Source organism: Pagrus pagrus, assembly GCF_965226575.1.
Source record: "Pagrus pagrus genome assembly, chromosome: 10".
NCBI classification, from domain to species: Eukaryota; Metazoa; Chordata; class Actinopteri; order Spariformes; family Sparidae; genus Pagrus; species Pagrus pagrus.
In genome coordinates this window covers 6,487,899-6,508,031 of record NC_140194.1, presented here as the reverse complement: position 1 = coordinate 6,508,031, position 20,133 = coordinate 6,487,899, and the positions used below count along the sequence as shown (strand labels likewise).

General features: G+C 43.9%; 1 protein-coding gene across 2 annotated transcripts in view; it reads right to left on the bottom strand.

The window, feature by feature from the left end:
• The window catches only part of znf469 (zinc finger protein 469), a 192,550-nt gene that overhangs the window by 57,437 nt on the left and 114,980 nt on the right, over window positions 1–20,133 (bottom strand). Inside the window, exon 1 of one of the 2 annotated variants that reach the window (XM_084365346.1) lies at window positions 7,556–7,662. The exons of the other annotated variant lie outside the window; for it this stretch is intronic. The gene's annotated coding sequence lies outside the window, so the exon portion shown is untranslated. Of the gene's footprint in view, window positions 1–7,555; window positions 7,663–20,133 lie in introns of those variants that run through there. 2 annotated transcript variants of the gene reach the window in all.

The following is a 20,133-nucleotide window of genomic DNA, read 5'->3' as shown; positions in this document are numbered from 1 at the left end:
TATGTGACTGCTGTGGGGTGTGCATGTGGGTAACAGATGGTGGCATCTTGCTCTTCTTTCCTCCCTCGGCACATCGCTGCTTACTCAATCCCCCCCTCCGCCCCCCGTCCCTATCTGCCGTTCCTTTTTCCTCCGCTTGCATCTGCCACGACTTTGCTCTCCGTCACTTCGACGCTTCAGAGTTGAAATCAACACTCTCACGGTCAGCTGGAGTTACCAGCAGTGATCAACGACAGGCTCATCCCCGGTACGCCCACTCTCACTAACCTACACACTTTTCATTCAACACCACTTTAATGAGCACTCAACACTATGTGAGCTATAACAACACACATGCTGCCTTCAGTGGCCCGGGGCTCTCTATCTCCATACACATGCTTAACTCACACACACGCGCGCACACACACACACACGTATACATAGATACAAATGCTTTAGACCTGAACCCTGCAGCCTTTCATTCTTTCTGCATGATGTGCTTGAATAAGGGCTGGGCAATATATCAAAAATATCTTTATGTGACACATCGTTTTATCGTGATGTGGCATAAGTGTTTTCAAGGGTGCATTACAGTAAAATGATGTGTTTTTTTAACTTACATACATCTCCTTACTACAATATTGTCACAAATTAGGTATTTGGTACAAAAAAAAAATTTATATTTGATTTTGTCACCCACTTCAAGCTGTAAGTAGTAGTAGTAATCTATTGATTACACCACCTCTCACCTCCTGAAGGCTCGAAAGGTGGCTGCGCTTAATTAAAACAATCCAAACTTTCAAATAAAAAACACTCCAGCAGAATAATCTGCTTCTTGGCCGTTCATCATAGTGCTCAGTACGGTCCAAACGCTCACTGATTTCCCAAAATATGGCTGACTCTGCTGATTTGGTGTTGCTCAGAGGATCCGCCTGAAGCTGTGGGAGATATTGGCTCTCATTACAACGCTTGTCAGCCTCAATCACAATATCACTGATCACAGTGCCACTGGAAACAGTTGTGGTGAAACTTTTAATCTACAGCCTCTACGCAGCTACTGCTGACTGTGTTTGACATGCGCTTTGTAGCACAAACCCATACCAAGCAGTGACGCAGGAAAACACTCACCCTGGGTTGACACATCTGTTTCGCTCAGTTATCAAAAACCCCTCACACCAGGCGGGATGGTCCTGAAGAATAAAAGTTAACCCGCTGACTCTAAGCTTCGCAGCATGTGCCAAATCCAAAAAATATGGCACACACGTACAGTATATCATACAGTAGAGGAGACATGAAACTGCTCCAGCTGGAAACTACTTTAAAACGTGTGGTTTTAGAAAACAGCAACAATATAAACTGCCCACTGTGCCAACAATAATAGTTTAGAGTCATAACTTTAAAATAAAAGCTGCCTAAAAATTTCTCTCCTCTGGCCACTAGGTAGCACCGAGCCATACAGAATTTACTGCCAATCAAAGAACCCATTCAGTGTAAAGACATCAAATTATATACCAGCTAAAACGGGCATGTGGCACACAGAGCCATTTAACGCAGCCATAAAAAGCTGACCTATGGGAGCTCGCTGGAGTACAGTCACATAATCTAATAAAAATGCAGCCAGCGCTGATTGTGCCTTCCCACACACCTTCAGCTGGCAGGAGTCTCACAGAGCCTGTTTATGTGCAGACACAGATAAACACACAGATGCAATCAGACGAAAACACAGCCATCGCCTACAGATGCAAGTGTTCCACTTTGCTAATCTAATCCCACTCTCAGAGTCTGGGAATGTACAGCTGTGTGGTTTTGTGACACACTGGGCCCGCTGCCATGGGGAGTCACCTAGAGGTGTGCTCAGTTGTGTGTCTGTGTGAGTGTGTGTGAGAAGTTGAGTTCATTTAGTCCATGAGACCACAGAGCTGCGACCACAAGGAGTTAAGGACTTTTACTATTGTGACAAACACGTGCATACAAGCACAGACACACAGACGCAGCCGAGCGACCGCAAATCCACACACGCACACGCCCACGCGCTCGCACACTCACACACACAAGGAAGGAAATTTAAGTCGTATTAGTCACTAAAGACGGTAACGTACACACCACTGCACGCTTTATTTAGGTCAGTCTTTCTCCCTTACTCATTCTTCATGACGCAGAAGAAGAGAACACAGTGACACAACATCGTCCTTCCTCCCTTCAGTTAAAGAGACACTTCTTAAGAAAAGTGATTTTTGGGTCTCATTCCCAGCTTGTCAACTACTGACACTTGGAGATCACAGCTGACCCAACCTACAGTCCCGAAGTACTTGAAAGGTTAGGAATGTGACCCAACAATCACCTTTCTTAAGAAGTGCTTCTTTAACTCCAAGAAAATTAAAAAATACAAGGATGATGGCCAGATGGTCAATTAGGTTATTCCCTCTCATCCATCACGCTGTATCTCTGTTTCGTAAGCACACTCCCAATGTGATTTCACTCCTGGAAAGACGTTTCCAGCTGACTTCACACAAAAAGAAGATTTTTCCTGTCGAAAAGAAAGCAGTGATGGGAATTAAAATGAAAAAAACAATCACTAGAGTGATAGCACAAGGGAGGGAGAACGCAGAAGCTTGTTGTTCCTTATTTCAGGGACAGAGGAGTCTTCCACCTCAAGGACACTTGTGGAGAAGGGGAGCTCATGCAGACAACCTGCTCTCCCCTGCATCTTGCAACCTCTCATTCAAGAACAAGCTGATAAACACTGCAGAAATTTGGTGACTGAATTGACAAGGTGCCCTGTCACAGATATAAAAGCACGTCTGATAAGGTCAGGACCTGATCATGTGAATCCTGACTCATATTGGATACCAGATGTGGGACTAAGACAGTCCTCTGCCTTTGCATGTGAACTATATGTGATTATGTGTCTGCACTGTGTGGGTGTGCTTTACTGGTGTCTGGCATTATCCCCTCTTGGCATCCTTGTGTACCCTCCCTGTTGGGAGGATGTGTGAGCTCAAACCCATTGCATCTCAATCAGGTGAGGTGGTGAATGCAATCTGGAGTCCAGCTTGTACTGAACTGCTCTTCATGCCGAACTGGGTGGGACTGTATATTTTAACTATCAAAACTAATAAACACAAAAACTGTAACAAGAGGTGGATTGGCTAAAGCTCTGGGCAGGAATTGTGGTTCATTAAGTAAGTTATGTGTCTTCAAACAGAGCTGAAAGTCATGCTGGTTGTCAGGAGATCATTATCTCCACACCCCCGCCCCAGGTCCTCTGCTGAGGTCTCAGAGAAAGTGCTGAGATGGGTTACAGGGTTACAGCCAGCATGTGATAGTTTGGTGCCTCAGGCGTTAAAGCAGAGGTGCTTGCATGCTCAAAAATGTCTTCATAACACAACATATATCATGTTGGCATACACTGCATGTATTGTTGTGGAAAGTGATGGCTGTGTTTAAAAAGAGAATGAAAGAAATTTTATCATGATTGAAAATATGAGCATGTGAAGACACACAATTATTATTTATGCTTTGAGCCCAAATGAACAGAACACATAAAACCAACCCTGACATTAGAGAGGCATTTTCCTGTTCAGGGGATGAACTTTTTCTTTTTACTCGTAACTCAACTTTTTACTCAAACTCAACGGTTTTAAATCATCGCACACCATGTGATGTGGCCAGAACGTAAAAGGGCAGAATGAAACTGGGTGTCTCTTCTGCAGCATTACCAGCTATCCGTGATCTTAACCAAAGCAAGGACACACTAAACTACACAAAGATTACTGGGGGAGACTGAGGACATTCATCAGCATCTTAGTAAACCACAGCCCGTCAGCTGATAAAAGCTAAGGTTGTCATGAACAGCAAATAAAAATGCGGGTATAAACTGTTTGTTGAACAGACTTCAGACAAACCAGAACCTGAAAAAGAAAGTGACTTCAGCTCTTTTTCTCTAGTTGGGTAGAGGAAACACTTATCTAGGAGGAAATGCTTTGTCTGTGTGAGTTTGTGGTGTTTAATGATAATCCTGCAGCAGTCGGCTCTGATGCCATTTGTTTCTTATTTCCTGCAATTTCCTACATTAGCTCTTGATTTGGTCGACCAGAGCCTGATGCTCAGATGTCCGCCAATGACGAAAACAGGAACAAACATCTAACAGCTGACCGTCTTCCAACTTCTAAGAACACACAACCTGCTGCCCACTGCCCCGTGCTTTACACCCAATGAGTTAAATTGCCCACAGCTGTTTATCCTTCAAGCCCCCGGCTGCACCACACACCCTGCCTGTTATTGTAGGCCAGTGTTTTTATACATCTATGCACACGGGGGTGTTGAGTCTGAGCTATTAGCAGTGAAAAATGGACCTAACTAAGTCATATGATATTTCACTGCTTTTAAATTATTTACATTATAACAGGCCAGAGCCTACCTGTATAATGCCATCTGGCATACTTCCGATATTAAAATAATTGGTAATGGGAGATTAATCAGCATGTACTTGCAAGTCTTGAATTTGATTATTTTTTACTTGTTTTAGTCCCATGCCATGGGGCAGATATTTCCACTTTGTCTTATGTGAGTGAACCCAAGGACACCACCTTATTACCGAACTTTGACAGCTCTTAGCAAATCCTACAGGAATCTTGGAGAAACACCCTGAGTGCGTCTTTCAAAATGTTTTGGTACTGCATTTTTTAGCTGAGGTTTTAATTCAGTGTTTGACAATTTTAATCCCTGAAGGCATATGGAGGTATCCTATTGTTAAATGCATTGATAAATGCAGGGGAGCAAGTGAGGGCTCGCATGTGTTGGCTTTGCCTGCAATGTGAGAATGCACTGTGTATCTTGCTCTGCACGTACCTCTCGGCGAGCGCATGCAAACACGAGGAGGCTGCGATGTGCTCTGCTAGCAAAATATTTTCTGAAATTGACTTGCCTGTTAAATTAAAAGCACATCAAGTCAGAATTGGCAATTTGACAATATGTTGTCATAGTCACTGGTTGAATATAAAAGGGAACACAGTTCATAACAGAATGCAATGAGTCATGGCTTTGATAAACTTAAAGAGAGAGAGAGAGGAACAAAATGAGAGGAAGGTGGCACTGAGCAGAGTGAAAGAAGGAAGGAAAAAGGAGCAAAAATAGGAAAACAGAGCTTTTTTCAGAAAGGCGGTCGACTGCAGAGGTTGTAATTGACTAATGAAAACCATACCGTTGCCAGAGCCGTGGCGGCCCTAAGGCAGGAAGGAGGCATAGAGGGACAGGAGAAGCGAGGGGAGAGGTAATGTGAGGTAAAAAGTCTGAGGCGCTGATATGGTTTTCATTCCAGCAGTCTTCACTGAGCCATTGAGGAGCTCTACCAGGCCAACACTTCTGTCATACAGCTGGACAGGGACTCTCACTTCTCTGCTGTCTCCCTCTTCTGTCACACCCTTCTCTTTCCATCGTTCCCCACTCTCTTTTTCGCTAACGGCCTGAGGTTTTATACCCTTGGCTATCAATGACACCTTTAGCCTTCTGTTTCTTCGGCCAACGTTTCCAGCGCACGCTAACTTTACGTCAAACATCCCTCGTCCATTCTATTGTTCTCGGTGGAATCTGCGTCTGGCACCCTCAGCTCGTGACGTTGTACACCTGGATTTCTGACCTCACCACCGCCCTCAATCTCATAAATCAATCAGTTCACCTGTAAAGATTTCAAGGGAGTACCTGGATAGTCCTGTAATAATGGGCACATGATTCTGATCGCTGACTGATGGAAAAATATGGCAATTTGTTTCCGTGATGTTGTAATTGTGCTGCCATTGTTATTATTATCGAATAATTATGGAATAGTGCTTGCCTTGCACGGGGGTTTACAGGCTTATGATGTTTTTTTTGTATGGATGCTTGAGGGCAGCTTCCGAAAAGAAAAACGGACGTAAGAAGCTGTATTCTGACGTCCTCTTCTGCCTGAAAGACACGCAGTTGCCTGCATGTAGACTTCACTTTTTATTTATGTCCTCATTATTGCAAGAAATGACACACACACACACACCTACGCTTCCTATTTCTCTTGGGAGTGGAACATAGCAATCTAAGCTAATTATCTCGATCACTCACAGCAAGAATGTGGTATACACACACAAACACACATCACAAGGGGAAGATATCAGTAATGTCAGCAGTTTGATTTGCGGCGTTCATCGCCGACCCACGCATTCAAGATCGGAAAAGCAGAAAGACTCCGCTGCCCAATCCCGCTCTCATATTATAGTCTCTTTAACTCAGACATGCTGATGGCACACCTGGCACAGTCCAATATTACACTCACAGGGGGAATGCCACACCTGGCAGCGCTGAGTATGATTTTCCACCTTTTAAATGTGTGTGTGGTAGTTAGGCTGGCACAAGGAGGCAGACTGGCATGACTGAGCAGGTTCCACTCACAGGGCAGAGAGGATAAAGTGGGTGTGGGGAGTGATGGGAGGGGAGGCAGAGTACCTGGTGGGAACAGAGGTTGGGTGGGGGCACTCAGGTTGGGGGCTGGGTGTATCCACAGCGGAGGCAGCGCTGCTGAGGAATCTCAAGCATTCCACAGTGACCTCTATCTGCTCTACCTGAGCCCCACCCATACGTCCCCTCAGCCACACCCTGGAAGCTCTTACCTCTGAGCTGTCACCAGAGGGCTGGAAGTAACAGCAAGGTAACCACAACCCACAGATAAAACAATCTGAAGATGTATGAAGGAGAAAGAAGAGAGAAGAAAAAATCTTTTGAGGTGTGGAGGTGGTGAAGTGTAAACAGCATTATAGCATGCAGGTAAGGGCAGGACAACACCACCACTGCAGCTACTTCTCAGCATTTTTAAATATATCTTAAAGTGTGCATGCTTTTAGATCCTGCAGAGACGATCCAACATCGAATTTACTACGTCTGTTTTCTGCCTTTCATCACTGTCATAACATCTGATTGTCTGTTGCACATACAAATCTTTTACAAAAGGAATCCAGCCATTTTCAATGTAACAGAAAAATGTGCAGGCAGCTCCATATTGTGGCCAGATGAGTCCTTGAGTCTCTACGGTCCGTCTGTCTTTGACTAGGTGTTCGCTGCTGACACAGCTGAACGTTTCATTGTTGCTCGCAGATCTCTCTTGAACCAAAATCAAAGTGAAATCAAAGAGAAGCAACACGCACACGCTGAAAACATACATGCGCGCCCGTGTGCAGTGACGTTCACAATGTGCCTATTGCTCCGCTCGCAGGGTGATTCATGCGCACACACCAAACTGTGATCTCGGAAAGGCAAACCTGTCACACACGCTTCAAGGTCCGATCACTGACACGAGGATGGCTTACGCGCAGAAATATGAATAGCAGCCTTCATTCAGGTGGATTCAAGGAAAACTCTCTGCTCAAACAGATCCACTGCGTGCAGCCGCCTGCTCAATGCCCTAATTCAACCCTAATCATGGTCGCACTCGCACCTACACGCATGTTTACATATAGACACTACTAATATACATGCACACAAGTGCACACATGCACTCACTCATGCACAGGGAAGGCTCACAAACCGGTAAGATATTCTCCTCTCACCTCACCTTTGTGGGCTGCACAGTGACTCCAAACTCCAATGTGTGAGGTGTGCGTCAGTCTCTCCTCTCCTTGATCTCTGTCTCCCTTTCTCTCACTCACTTCTCAACCTGTAGTCATCGCGTGGCTCTAGTTACGCTCTACTGCAGTGAACTAAGCTTCGGCAGAGGGAAAGCGGATGAGGGAGGGAGGGAGGTGTACAGGGACAACTGAGTCCTGCCCAGACTGATGAGAGAGGCTTCCAAAAACGCCCTCAGGAGAGAAAAGATTAGACACTTCGCTCCACTCAAATTTTTAACTTTCTCACCACTGCGCTGTTTTCCACTGATTTCTTTTTTTTACCAGGCTCTCTTCTCTTCCATTCCTTCTTCCCAACAGCTTTTAAAGTTTTCCTGAAACCACTTTTGCCTTCTTGAGGTTCGGCCAATCAGTAAACCAGCCGTTCTCTCTTTTTAAATTCCTGCTTTCGGTCCCTTTTTCTGCTTCTTCCACTCGCAAAAATATTCTTCTCTACTTCCCCCTCTCCCTGCTGCAGTATGTCACTGTTTATCCTCTCTCCTCTCTCTCCCTCTCTCTCCCTACCACACACACACACACACACGCACACACACACACACACACACACACACACACACACACACACACACACATACACACACACACACACACACACACACACATGCACTTAATATACCCTCAGTGTGTGCCTTTCTATCCATACAGCTCGACCTCACTCTAATGCTCTGGTGTGCAGCTGTATGATGAGGGAGACACACCTGTTATTATTAAAGCGTGCCTGTGTGTGTGTGTGTGTGTGTGTGTGTGTGTGTGTGTGTGGTAGGGAGCTCACTGTATGGCAAAGGAAGGAATCCTTTTGGAGTTTGCAGTCCATACTGTTTCAAGTGTAGTCCGGTTTCAGGAACTGTTAAACTGAAACTATAAATCTATGGTCCACTGAAGGTATTTAATAGATAATTCTGAGAAACGCACAGGTCGGCTCACGGATGCCTGACTGCTGCATGCGACATTGTGTAATGTGGCCTTTCCTTGGTGCAACACGCACGCACACTCACGCACCTTTCACTTTAAGGGTTTTAACAGCGTTGACACTTTCTTTCCAGAATGTGAGGAATGCACGGTGCCTGATTGGGCGGCCAGTGTGTCCGTTAAAGGGCAAACCTACTGGGAGTCTCCTAAAGGGGTCGTGACCTCGTTGAATGAAAGGAAGAGAGTGCAAAGCAAAGGAGAGAAAGGTGGATAAATTTAGGATTGTTCAAGGTAATTTGTCAGAACAAGAAGCCAACAAAAAGCATGTCCTAACTTCACGGGAATCTCCTCTTACTGCATGTTGGCACTAACACTTTCTATTGAAAAAAGATGACAAAGTCAGGAGGAGGAGAGTGTATCCAGCCCAGCTCTTCAGTCATCTTGCAAGCTGATTAAGAGATAAGCCAGAGCAGTGCTGACACCCTGACCATGACCTTGACACACAACAGCTTTCACAACAAATCCCAGCCCAACAGGAGTCATCATGATGATCCCCATCATCATTTGGCCCCAGCCTCAACACCACACAAGGGATAACACAACAATGGTCATCACACAACACGTCCTCAACATGCTGAACTTCGTTCACATCTACTCCCCCTCTCCTGACTCAACTGATAACTGGTTTATATTCCCTTGCTTAATTTCTGACTTTCTTCCCATCCCTCCCCTCCTCCCTGGGAGATTAGTACTACTTGAATCAAAGTGATGGAGATTATAAAAGAAAAGCGGTGCAGAGTGTACGAGTGCAGCCTGTGATTCAGTCCTCAAATTATGAGAAAAATCCTGTTTACAGGCGAGGGGGCCTTGACCTATGAGTCATGGTGTAGTCTTTGAGAATTTGGCACGGCTTCCTTCTCTGTTGGATCGTCATCCCCCCTCAGATTTCCCAATTCCCGCTTGTCTAGTTTAAAACATTTCCATCCCTCTCTCACCCATTCAGCAGATTTTCAAAAGACGGGTTCAGCTCTGTCATGGGTCCTAATGTGCTAAGACCTAACAACTGTTCACATACTTAGGCCGGTATCCCAAATGTCTGTATGTTCAGTAATATGGCCGTGTCAGTTGGTCTTGGTGGTTTTGTGTGATTGTCTATGCATTCCTGTATATGCAAATGTAAATATGCGATGCACAAGAATGTGTATGTCTATGTTCGGTATGTATCCAGACCAGATCCTGCTTGACTGTCATGGGATTCTCACACAGCTCTGGTGGTGAAAGTTCACGTTCAGGATTAAGACTGCAAGATATCAGGACAACTATGGCAAATGAAGAAAGGCAAATGATTTTGCCTCTGGGACGTCTCCACTGACTGGAACGAGCCTCTGGGTCTGAAAAGTGAAGCCAATGACAAGCAGAGGGCAAGAGTCTATGGTCTCAATCACTAGTTTCAAGTGTTCCTCAATACAGTGTGATGTTCAGTTTGTACATTATGGTCCAATTTAGAGTAAAATAGATGATAAAGCAGGGAACGCTTTCAGGCACTACCATGTTTTCTGTTTGATCCAATCAGGATGTCCTCGCTAGCTCCTCCCTCTCACCAAATATGGTCACTTCTGACTCAAAAAAAACAAGATGGCTACAGCCATAATGCCAAACTTGAAGCTTCAGAACGGTGGTCGACAAACTAATAGGTGACATTGCGGTGGTTTTACACTCACAAGGCCCCAACAGAAAAACTAGCATCCAATTTTCTGGTGTCTGGTGACTCTTCAAATGCCATTAATGATCCTTGATGACTCTGGCCCCTTCTGTCCAATCACTCTTTTATGTCATGTGGTTTGTAAATAAGACTTACATTTACTGTAGCTCAAAAGGCCTGCATCAGATGGTCTGATCTGAGACGTTTCACTCTGAATCACACGTTAACCTCATTGAGGAAAGGTCAGGGAATCACTACGAGGTCATCAGGATTCAGCTTCTGAGACAATGAATTTCTTAAGTATTCACAAATAAAGAGAAGCTATTTTCACCTCACATTATTAGTGTCAGTTCTATTGTGGTAGATGTGCTGATCCATGTTACTCGCCCAAGTTTGACCGCGGGTTTATTAGCCAGAATCTTCCTCCCCATCTCCTCTCTGTACGATCATAAAGTTCAGTGCACTCCATGCAGCAGTAAAATAAGAAAGAATTGCGCAAGATTTTGGCACTACCAGAGCACTGAAGATAAATCCACTTTTGAATCCCAAAAGTTTAAGAAACAGACTTGACTCCGGGTATTTACTCCTCCAGAGGCTTCAGGCTCAACCCATGGCTGTCAGCTCCAGCAGCTGTCTGCAGGTTAATGCTAACAAGTGGGCCTCCTCCAGAACTGACCTGGAAGACTCTCTCCACCAGGCCAGCTCTGGAAAAGAGAGTTGGGTACAGAACCAGACCTTCTGGGGGAATGAACATCTGAAATTATATCATATTATGTTCTAATCCAGAGCTGTTTACGAACGGGGGGAGAGCTAAGAGGTGGCTTTTTAAGTTTTGGGATTGAAAGGTAGATTTATCTTTCCAGCCATGCTGCTAGAGTTGCAAAACATGCAAGTAAACCTACAATGTTGGTCAGTGTTCAACTTTTAGTCTGACATGCCTCTTGGCCAAGCCACACCTGGAATATGAGTTACCATGATCACATAATCTGACATAGAGACCATCAGGACAGACATGTGATGTGAACGACATTTCATTAAGTCTGGAGTGGGTCCGTCGATATGACCCCTGGCCTGACATGACAGATGATCTCTCAGCACGTTATTATTTTAACTCTACCGGATGTGATCCCAGAGGACCTGAAGTGATCGGACATGTTGCCGGAATGAGCACCATGATGAATGGTGTCCGCAAACACTCACTGGAAACTCTGCCTCCCTGTTCCAGTTAGCAGTAGGGCTTACAAGCACCCACGGGGGCATGACGAGAAATATTCGGAATGACGGTGGTGATTGGAAAATGAGGAAAATAGTGGGGTTTTATTTCATGGAATTGAGGTCTGGAAACATTCACAACAACTAGAATCATTTAGTCATCACAAGTAAGGTTTGCAGCATAACAGCACAGGGCAGAAATACATTCCTGTGAAGGCGATGAAGTGAAATCACTGGAAAATGAATCACCCTGGCTTGTGTGTTCGAAAGTCTCAGGTTTTTTTGTTTTTTTATAATTAAACAACATTTCTTTACCTCTTTACAGAAGGACCTAGTCATATATGACACCTCGGTTTCTTTATTCATGAATGTCACCTCCATAGTCCCTCAATACTGGCATAATACCCAGATCCTCTACGTCTAATGCTGGCTAGGGCACCTACTTCTTTCCCAGTGTTATACTGATGAACACCTGCTCTGTCAGTCTAAATAACACACACCACTGGCAGGTGCTTCTGTGGATGAAAGTCTGAAGGGTACATAATGACTCTGACCTTATCATGTGCCCCATACTCACAGCGAGCCATACAGTATAAACCCATCAGTCTATACAAATGCATTACTGTCAGATTAGATTTTACTCAAAAAAACTGTGCACAGCTGGGTCAAAGGGGTCCCTTAAAGTTAGGAACAAGAAAAAAGGGTCAGGGAACGATGGGTTATTAAACACCCTCCCTGATGAAGTGTCTATAGGCAAGTTGCCCTCCAGTTACTGAACATGCATGTGTGTTACATGGGTGATTTCAACAGATAATGATCGGAATCCAAGCCCAGCGGTCATAAATTCTTCGCTGGGTGACTTAACTGAAAGGCAAATAGAAGGTGAAGGCGTGTGTGAGTGTGAACGTGCATATGTGATAGAGAAGGAGAGAGAGAAGGGGGAAAGAGAGATCGAGCCAGAGCAATCAGGAGTTCTCCTATGGGCCTTTGTCTGCAGTAACACCTGCTCCTACTAACATTCGCCGCAGGAGACAGGCGAGTTGACGCAGGCAGTGGCTTGAGAACCGTGCATGATTGCAGCACACCACATAGTAGCCCCCGCAAGAATCCACTTACAGATTTTCACTTCAAGCACGGTACCTATGGTTTAGCCGTGACTTCACTTGACTGACACTTTATAAACTGTGTCTTCAATATCCATCATTATGGACTAATGAGTGATCTGAAAAGTGCATAGCAGAATAAAGAGAAACATTGTGGGTACGAACAGGTTTTCCACTGCCCAACAGTCACATTCCCTCAGGCTTTGTTCTTCTGGAAAGATTTACAGTATATCTCATACAGTATATCTAAACATCAAAGAGATGGAGACCCAGGATCTTCAGCAATACACACATGCTCTCTATATTTATGACGGACATAGAAAAATGTTATAAAAAAAAAGAGACAACCTATGGAGAAGTATATTAGCCACGGTCGACATGTAATCAGAGGCATCTGTATCACATTTTCGAATTCTGGTTGTGATTCGCACAAGTGCTGCAGCGACTTTTGGGTAAAGTTAAAGGAATGATCAAAGACATCACCCCTGTTCAGGACGAAGTGGAGGATACATGGGGTACAGGGGGGCTGTCTTCTCTGCGGGGAATCTACAATACGCTGCAACATCTGTATCACTCCACATACAGCACATGGGTGCAGTCGGTCAGAGAGCTTACGAATGAAACTCCACAGAAATTCAGACAAAAAAAAGAGAAAAATCGTAAGTGGTGAGCAATAGAAAGTGCCACATAGGTGAACTGAAGGGAGTAAAAGGGTGAAGTAAAGAGGCGGAGATATGTGGTAAGCAAGAGCCATGCAAGGGAGCTCCGTTGGCCCACCCAAACACCACATGAGAGGACAACTTTTACTTACGTAGGCTTATGACAGGAATGATGAGTCACACAATAGGGGAACAAAATCCAGATCTCTTGGCTATGAGAATACATTTCTCAGCATTTCAGACAAAGTCAAAAATAGTTTGTACGTACAAAGAGTGACAAGTTCTATCGCTTTTCACCGCGATGAATGTCTGAGTATAGTCTGTCCAAGAGTCTGTACAATTATTGTATGTTGTTCTTCTGAGTCTAGCCATTCAACGCAGAAGTGACTGGACAACATATTGAATGGTTTATTTTGTTTTTCTGGCCTTGTTCAGTAATATTTAATAACATCCAGTGTTTGCACTACTTTTTTTTTACTACTTTTACCATCTGGCAGTTAGAAGACAAAATTGTGCAGTGCTTCCTTGAAGTGCATTGAATCATTATTTTCTACGCCGTGTTTAACCGTCTAATGAGCCGTCTTATGGATCTACAACTCATACCAGCCTTAGCGGATTATATTTCATTGTCTCACTGTGTAATTTAAAAACGCCACTACAAACGCAGCCCTTTTGTGTTTTGGTTTTTTCTTTACCTCAGTGCTAATTTAAGTAACTCTCTGTTACTGATTTTGTCTTAAATATTCCAAATGATACAATCCCAGTTCACACGTTTCACGACATGGAGGCACAGAGCATAAGTTGCACTCGAGTTGCGCCAGCCAAAGTACAACCTACTCTCATTTCATAAACACACTGCTTTGCCCTATAATAACACAGAAAAGTAGGGCACAACCTGCAAAAACAAAATAACACTAGTACAGCTACAGCATGGTTTAAAATATTTTTGGTTGCATAAATTCCCTAAAAAACATTTATGTAACCAAACCATGTAACTTCATGTCCACAAAAAAAGGTCCAAAACGAAGATTGTGAGCACAACAAGTCTTGCAATAACCTGGCATGGTTTCCTAAGGCACCTATAGCTGGTACCTGGACCACTTGCTGTCCCTTTATCCGCCCCCCTGCTGTGTTGTGGGGGTGTGTCGGGCAGGATGGGGATGAGACAGGATAGGATGAGGAGGACATGCAACCTAAATATGGCTCCTGCAGCCGAGGCCACAGGGAGACAGAGATGGGGACCACAGACCTCGGTAGCGTACAATTATCCAAAACAAGAGAGTCAAGCCAACCTCCTGTCACTGAGACTCACAACAAGAGCAGAACACAGTAAAGCCAACACCGTATTTTACTGTCCTTTACCCCCTGGATCACATACACAAAGTATATGTGTGAGCAAATATGCACATATGAGATCATATATATAGGAAAATATATGCACACAACCATAAAAAGACACGGGTGTATCTACATACACGACAATTCACTGCATAATTTCATGGTGCCACGTGCACTGACTGACTCCATATAAAACACCTAGCTGTCTTTAAACCACTTGGCAGGTATTTTATCTAAACATCTGTCAACAAGCCAAATGCATCTCACAAATGTATTATCTTCAAGGCCCGTCTGAGGCAAATACCCAAATCCTAATAACACCCTAGTTAAACTCCTGAGCATGCACTTGATGCACTTCCCTCAGTGTAGCATATGGCAGAGATATAAGGGCTCTTCTGCCTTTGGAGTGAATTACTGGGAGTCAAAATGTGAAAGGCTGTCTGGAGCTGGCAGCCGCTGGCATTCCTTAGGACTGGGGGCCTACAGAGGGAGACAATACCTGGATCTGCAGTGCACGAGGATGGACGGCTGCAGCTCTACCTGAGAAGGCCACACAAGTGCCATTGCTTATCCCTGCGATGAGGTATTGTTTGCATAGAGGCGGTGGATTTGATCAATAGTGTTCCACTCTCCCATCAGAGCTGGAGGAGATCCAGCTGGATGCATCCAGGCTGTACAAGCTTGAGGACGCTCACCCTTTCGAGGAGGCCCAGGGGAGAGAGATCAAAGGCCCGCCGGCATGCTCTGGTGTGTATGCCGGCTGGACCCATGAACATGTTACAGATGAGCGGAGGCGCCAGAGAACCATCTGGGGTTATATAATGGTGCTAAGTTCAAGGCACCGTACTGTGGACATTGAAAACACAACAGAGAATACAGAAAAAGACTGAATCTTGACTCATTTGTGTGAAGCACCTGTCTTCTGGTTTTTATGGGACTTGTCTGAGTGTTGTTTAAGTGTTGGAAACAATTACTAAAGTAGCACTGTGGGTGTAACTGATTAAATCAGTATGTAGTACAATAGACTTGAGAATGACTTTAACATCAGTTTTGTGCGCCTGAATTAATTAAATTGAGAAAGTGAGAAAGCCCATTTGATTGTTGTTGAACAAATTAAAGCTTTGGCTTCAAAAAGTGTCCGTCTGTTGGTCCACCACTTTTTTCTACATTGAAATATCTCAACTAACAGATGGATTTCCATGATATTTTTGTACAGACATTCATGGTCCCCAGAAGATGAATCCTACAGACTTTGGTGATTTATTAACTTCTCCTCTGTCACCACCATGAGACCAATTGGACACATTTATGGATGCATCCCAATGACTTCGGTAATCCCCTGACCTTAGAGACACGTAGAAGAGGAAATTATGAATTATTTAGCAGATTCAAATCATGTTATTCACTTTGGTTCAGTTCAAAGATTCATAGACGTTGTTCATTCCCTATTTTTCCCTAGGTTCATATTTAAACGTATTTGTATCACCATTTGAAGCAAGTAAATGCATCACTGTTCATACTGCCACAACGTTTAGCGCTGCTTACAGATGGGTATCGAGGATGGTACTAAATTGGTATACGTTTCTGATTGGTCAGTACTGAACTACTGATAAGCTCCTGGACAAACAGTGCGGTTTAGGTTTAACGTTGCGTAACTTGATGTTTCCACTCTGTGCTCCGCAGTCATGGCTGACAGGGCAAAAACGTTCAGAAGTGTCGGCTCGCTTGGCTAAATTTAATGAAAAAGCAATTAAATGCAGTCTATGTAAAACAGTAGTAACACCAGTAACCTCATGACATACAAATAACACATTCAAAAACTCTAAAGCAGTGGAGCGTGTTGACTGTTTTAGCAACGTTACGTCCTCGGTGAAGCCTCCCGGCTCTGACGGCGATGGGCCAAACTAAAAATGCGACTGACTGACTGACCTTGTCAAGTCAAGGTAACAGGTTACTGTTATAAAAATAGGTCTGTAGTCGTTAACTCAGGAAACGGCATTGGTTTTAAGCTTTTTCTCATTTATGTTCCTAATTAACCCCATAGACAACGTTAGTCAGCAGCCACAGCTTTGTCAGTGGACAGCTGAAGTCAGGTCCAACCCATTCTCCATCACTGGATGAGGTAAAATGACACAGGAAAAGCAGCAGAATGTCACAGAGCTGCTGCCAAGTTTATTGTGAAAGATTTGCAACCCTTCACTACAGTGGACTCCAGTTGGTTTAGCTAATTGCTAGGTAGCTTGAGTTTGAACTCAGTGTGAGCTGTCCTGACAACCAAACTAATTTTGTATTCGTTAACGTTGTTATTATTTTCAACTGTAACTAGATGACCACAGCTGTTATAACCAAAAAACTGTTGAATTCATTTTTGTCGAATTCAATACGAGTATTGAAAAAGTATAATTATATAAAAAGTATAATTATCAATAAGCAGCATCAGTTGTGATAAAATCTAACAATTCCCGTCTCTAGGGCTGATTAAGCTGTTATGTTCAGGTCAGTTTAAAACTTGCCTATAGAAATCACTGCTCATAAGGATGACAGCACGTCATCCTATTAATTATCAGATTACGATTGTTTTTGTGGCTTGTGCAAAACATTCACTGTTTTCTTTTGCTCATCAATTTTTCTTCTTTGTTTTGTTTTCCATGGTTTTCTTCTCATAAAAAAGTCTATCCGTCTATCCATCTTCTTGTGGTTTGAATAATGTAGTGTCATCGCAGTGCTCGAGGGGAAATTGTGAAGAAGGCTGAGAGAGAGACATGACATGTGGACGTTTTGTTTGACAGATCATGGGCCTCTGCTGTAACACATTACTCTTTCATTTATACAGTCCTGGAGGTGAGGACAGTGGAATGAGCCAAAGTGAATGACTGTGGTTCCTAGTGTGTGTGTGTGTGTGTGTGTGTGTGTGTGTGTGTGTGTGTGTGTGTGTGTGTGTACTGTATCAGTGTGTGTCCACATGTATGTCTCTTCATATATGCAGAAAGTGGTGATGATCTCACTTCTCCCTGGAAGCAATATAAAGTGACTGGTAAGAATCTGTATAAGAGGGATACCTCAACAAGCCCTAGCTTGGGATTGGTACCATTGATATTCTGTCATCTGAGGAGATGAGTGACAGCAAAAAAAGAAAAAAGAAAAGGGTTCATGTTACCTGGAAGTATACAGTATGTGGTTACAGGGAATGGAAGCAACACTTTTAAATTTTACACATTTTAAGCTATAGTTTCCCCGATGAGGTGTATTCACAGCGCCTCTTGAGAGTGTCTCTGAGTTAGGCAAAGCAGACAGGCTGGGTGTCCACAGGATGGGATGTCGCTGGGCCGCCCCTCCACAAACACAGAGCTTAGATAAACAACAGAGACAGACAGGACCTACGTAACTTGGTTTCAGCAGGACGGGGCAGAGAAAACTCGCCGGGGAAGTTGGCTAGTTTAAGGCCTAAGGGATTCAGCCAGCGCAGTCGCCAGCAGGTAGCTTACTGGTCCGGGCCCAGAGATGGGTCCAGGTCCAGCCTGCTGCAGAATGAGGCCACAAAGTGCCTGGTGTGTGTGTGTGTGGAGGCGTAGCCCTGTTGGTGCTTCTTTTTACAAACCACAACCAGTAGAAAAACCCACAGATAGCTGCTTTACTGTCATCTGCATTATTGCTAATTCATGTTAAACACACGTAAAATTTGGCTTGGCAGCACTCCACTCCACTTACCACTTATCATCACAATCAGTGCATTTACAGGAGGAACCTGATACCAGGGAGAGCCTCTTTCTCTGCAAAGCAAGTGTGATTGACAGTAGACCTGAGGGGAAGAGTGAGGGCAGCTTGTGGATGGCGTCGTTCTCTCAGACGATAAAAAATAAATGATAAATGCCAAAATGGGTTGCCAGATATACTTGGGCGGCCGTTGATATACCTGGCCTGCCCAAGTAAGGTCTTTGTGTGGGAGAGTATGTGTACTAAGAGTTAGGGTAAATGTACTACAGTAGGTTTTAAGGTTATTGTCTTACAGGGGAGCATACTGACTTTGAGTGACTAACTAGCATGGGCAACATGACAATCATTCAAATATCTAAACAAAATGGCACCAAGTCAATAACATATGACTCGGTAGGTAGTCATTATTCCCCTTCAAACGTTACAGCCTTTGAATCCAGAGCTACATTAAGCGCACTAGAACGCAGCTCTCATTGTTGTATTACTCACTGTGGTCATCTTGCAGTTCATAAAATCAAAGCTGCATAAGGGCTGTAATTTTGGAGACATATAATTTACCTGTTTAAGTTTATAGCTAAAGCTTAACCCTTGGTGTAAAACTATGCACGAGTTAACCTTCTGCTTGGAGAAAAGCAGGGGAAGGATTTTGAAAATTGTTGGGTTTTTGGCCGGGGTGAGGGTGACGGTGAGGGCAGAGCCGGAGGGGTCATCTCTGGGATACACACTCCTCAATTAACCTACAACAATGTTTAAAACATGGGCTTGGCATCCTTTAAAACATACATAGCCAGCGAAGCAAAGGTAAACACAGCCAAAAAGTTGGATTTATGTTCACATATGGCAGAATAATAAGCTCCTAAAGCTCTTTTTAGGAGATGTATAGAAAACCACTGGCTTTGTTTCAATAAAGTTGAAATAACTCAATTTCTTGCATTCGGTCAGCTTGAAAAGAAGTCACCCCGACATCCTGAATCATATTTACGTGTTTTTGCATTTTTGCAGGATCTCGGCCAGGAAGCAAGAACGCTCTTGTCTGTTTTCTACCTGAATGGGACTCGAGGAAGACCCTGGTGGGATGGATAAGATGCCTGCGCTCTGCTGGAACCCGCCACTGTCAGCAGATTGTCAGATCTTAAAGATGCATGGCAAAATTTAGAGTATATTTAGATAACAGATGCTTTTAAAGACATCTACACTTTAATCTAACAAGTTTCCACTGTTAGATGTTAAATAACTAAACAGGGAGGTTTGCAGAGATATGGCAACATTCATGCTTTTACAATACTGAATTTCAAATGAATCAAAGTGTTGAAGCAAAATTATCATTTCAAAAATGTTAACATCATTTCCACAAACTAGATTAGCCCTCTGACATTTTGAAGATTAGGGGATATCAAATAAAATCCCTGATATGTTTGATGATGAAATAGATATGATGTGTTCATCTCTGTGAAATGGAAAGTGTAACCGATAGATTAGTCAGGAATTCTTACGTGCTCCACTGTGTGATCTGAGTCAGAGAGCCACGCCCTTCCTACACCAATAAACTGCTTGTCTGTCACCAGCAAACATTAGGCCCAAGTGTCAGCCTGCATGTCCAGTCATGAAACTGGGTCCTACCCCTCAGGTTTGCACTCCTCCTGACCCACCCGATCCCCACAATCACTCGGGCCTGTCAATTACCCAGCATGCTCTCAAGGAGGGGAGAGTTAGCGCGCAGGACGAACAAACACAGTATCAAAAGTGGCTCACACCACTGCGAGGTGTTCTCCACCCATTCACACTGACAGGTTAAACAGACTCCGCTAAAAAAAAAGGGCCTCCTCTGGGTGGTAAACATTACACACTATAGAGATGAGATTGCTGGACTG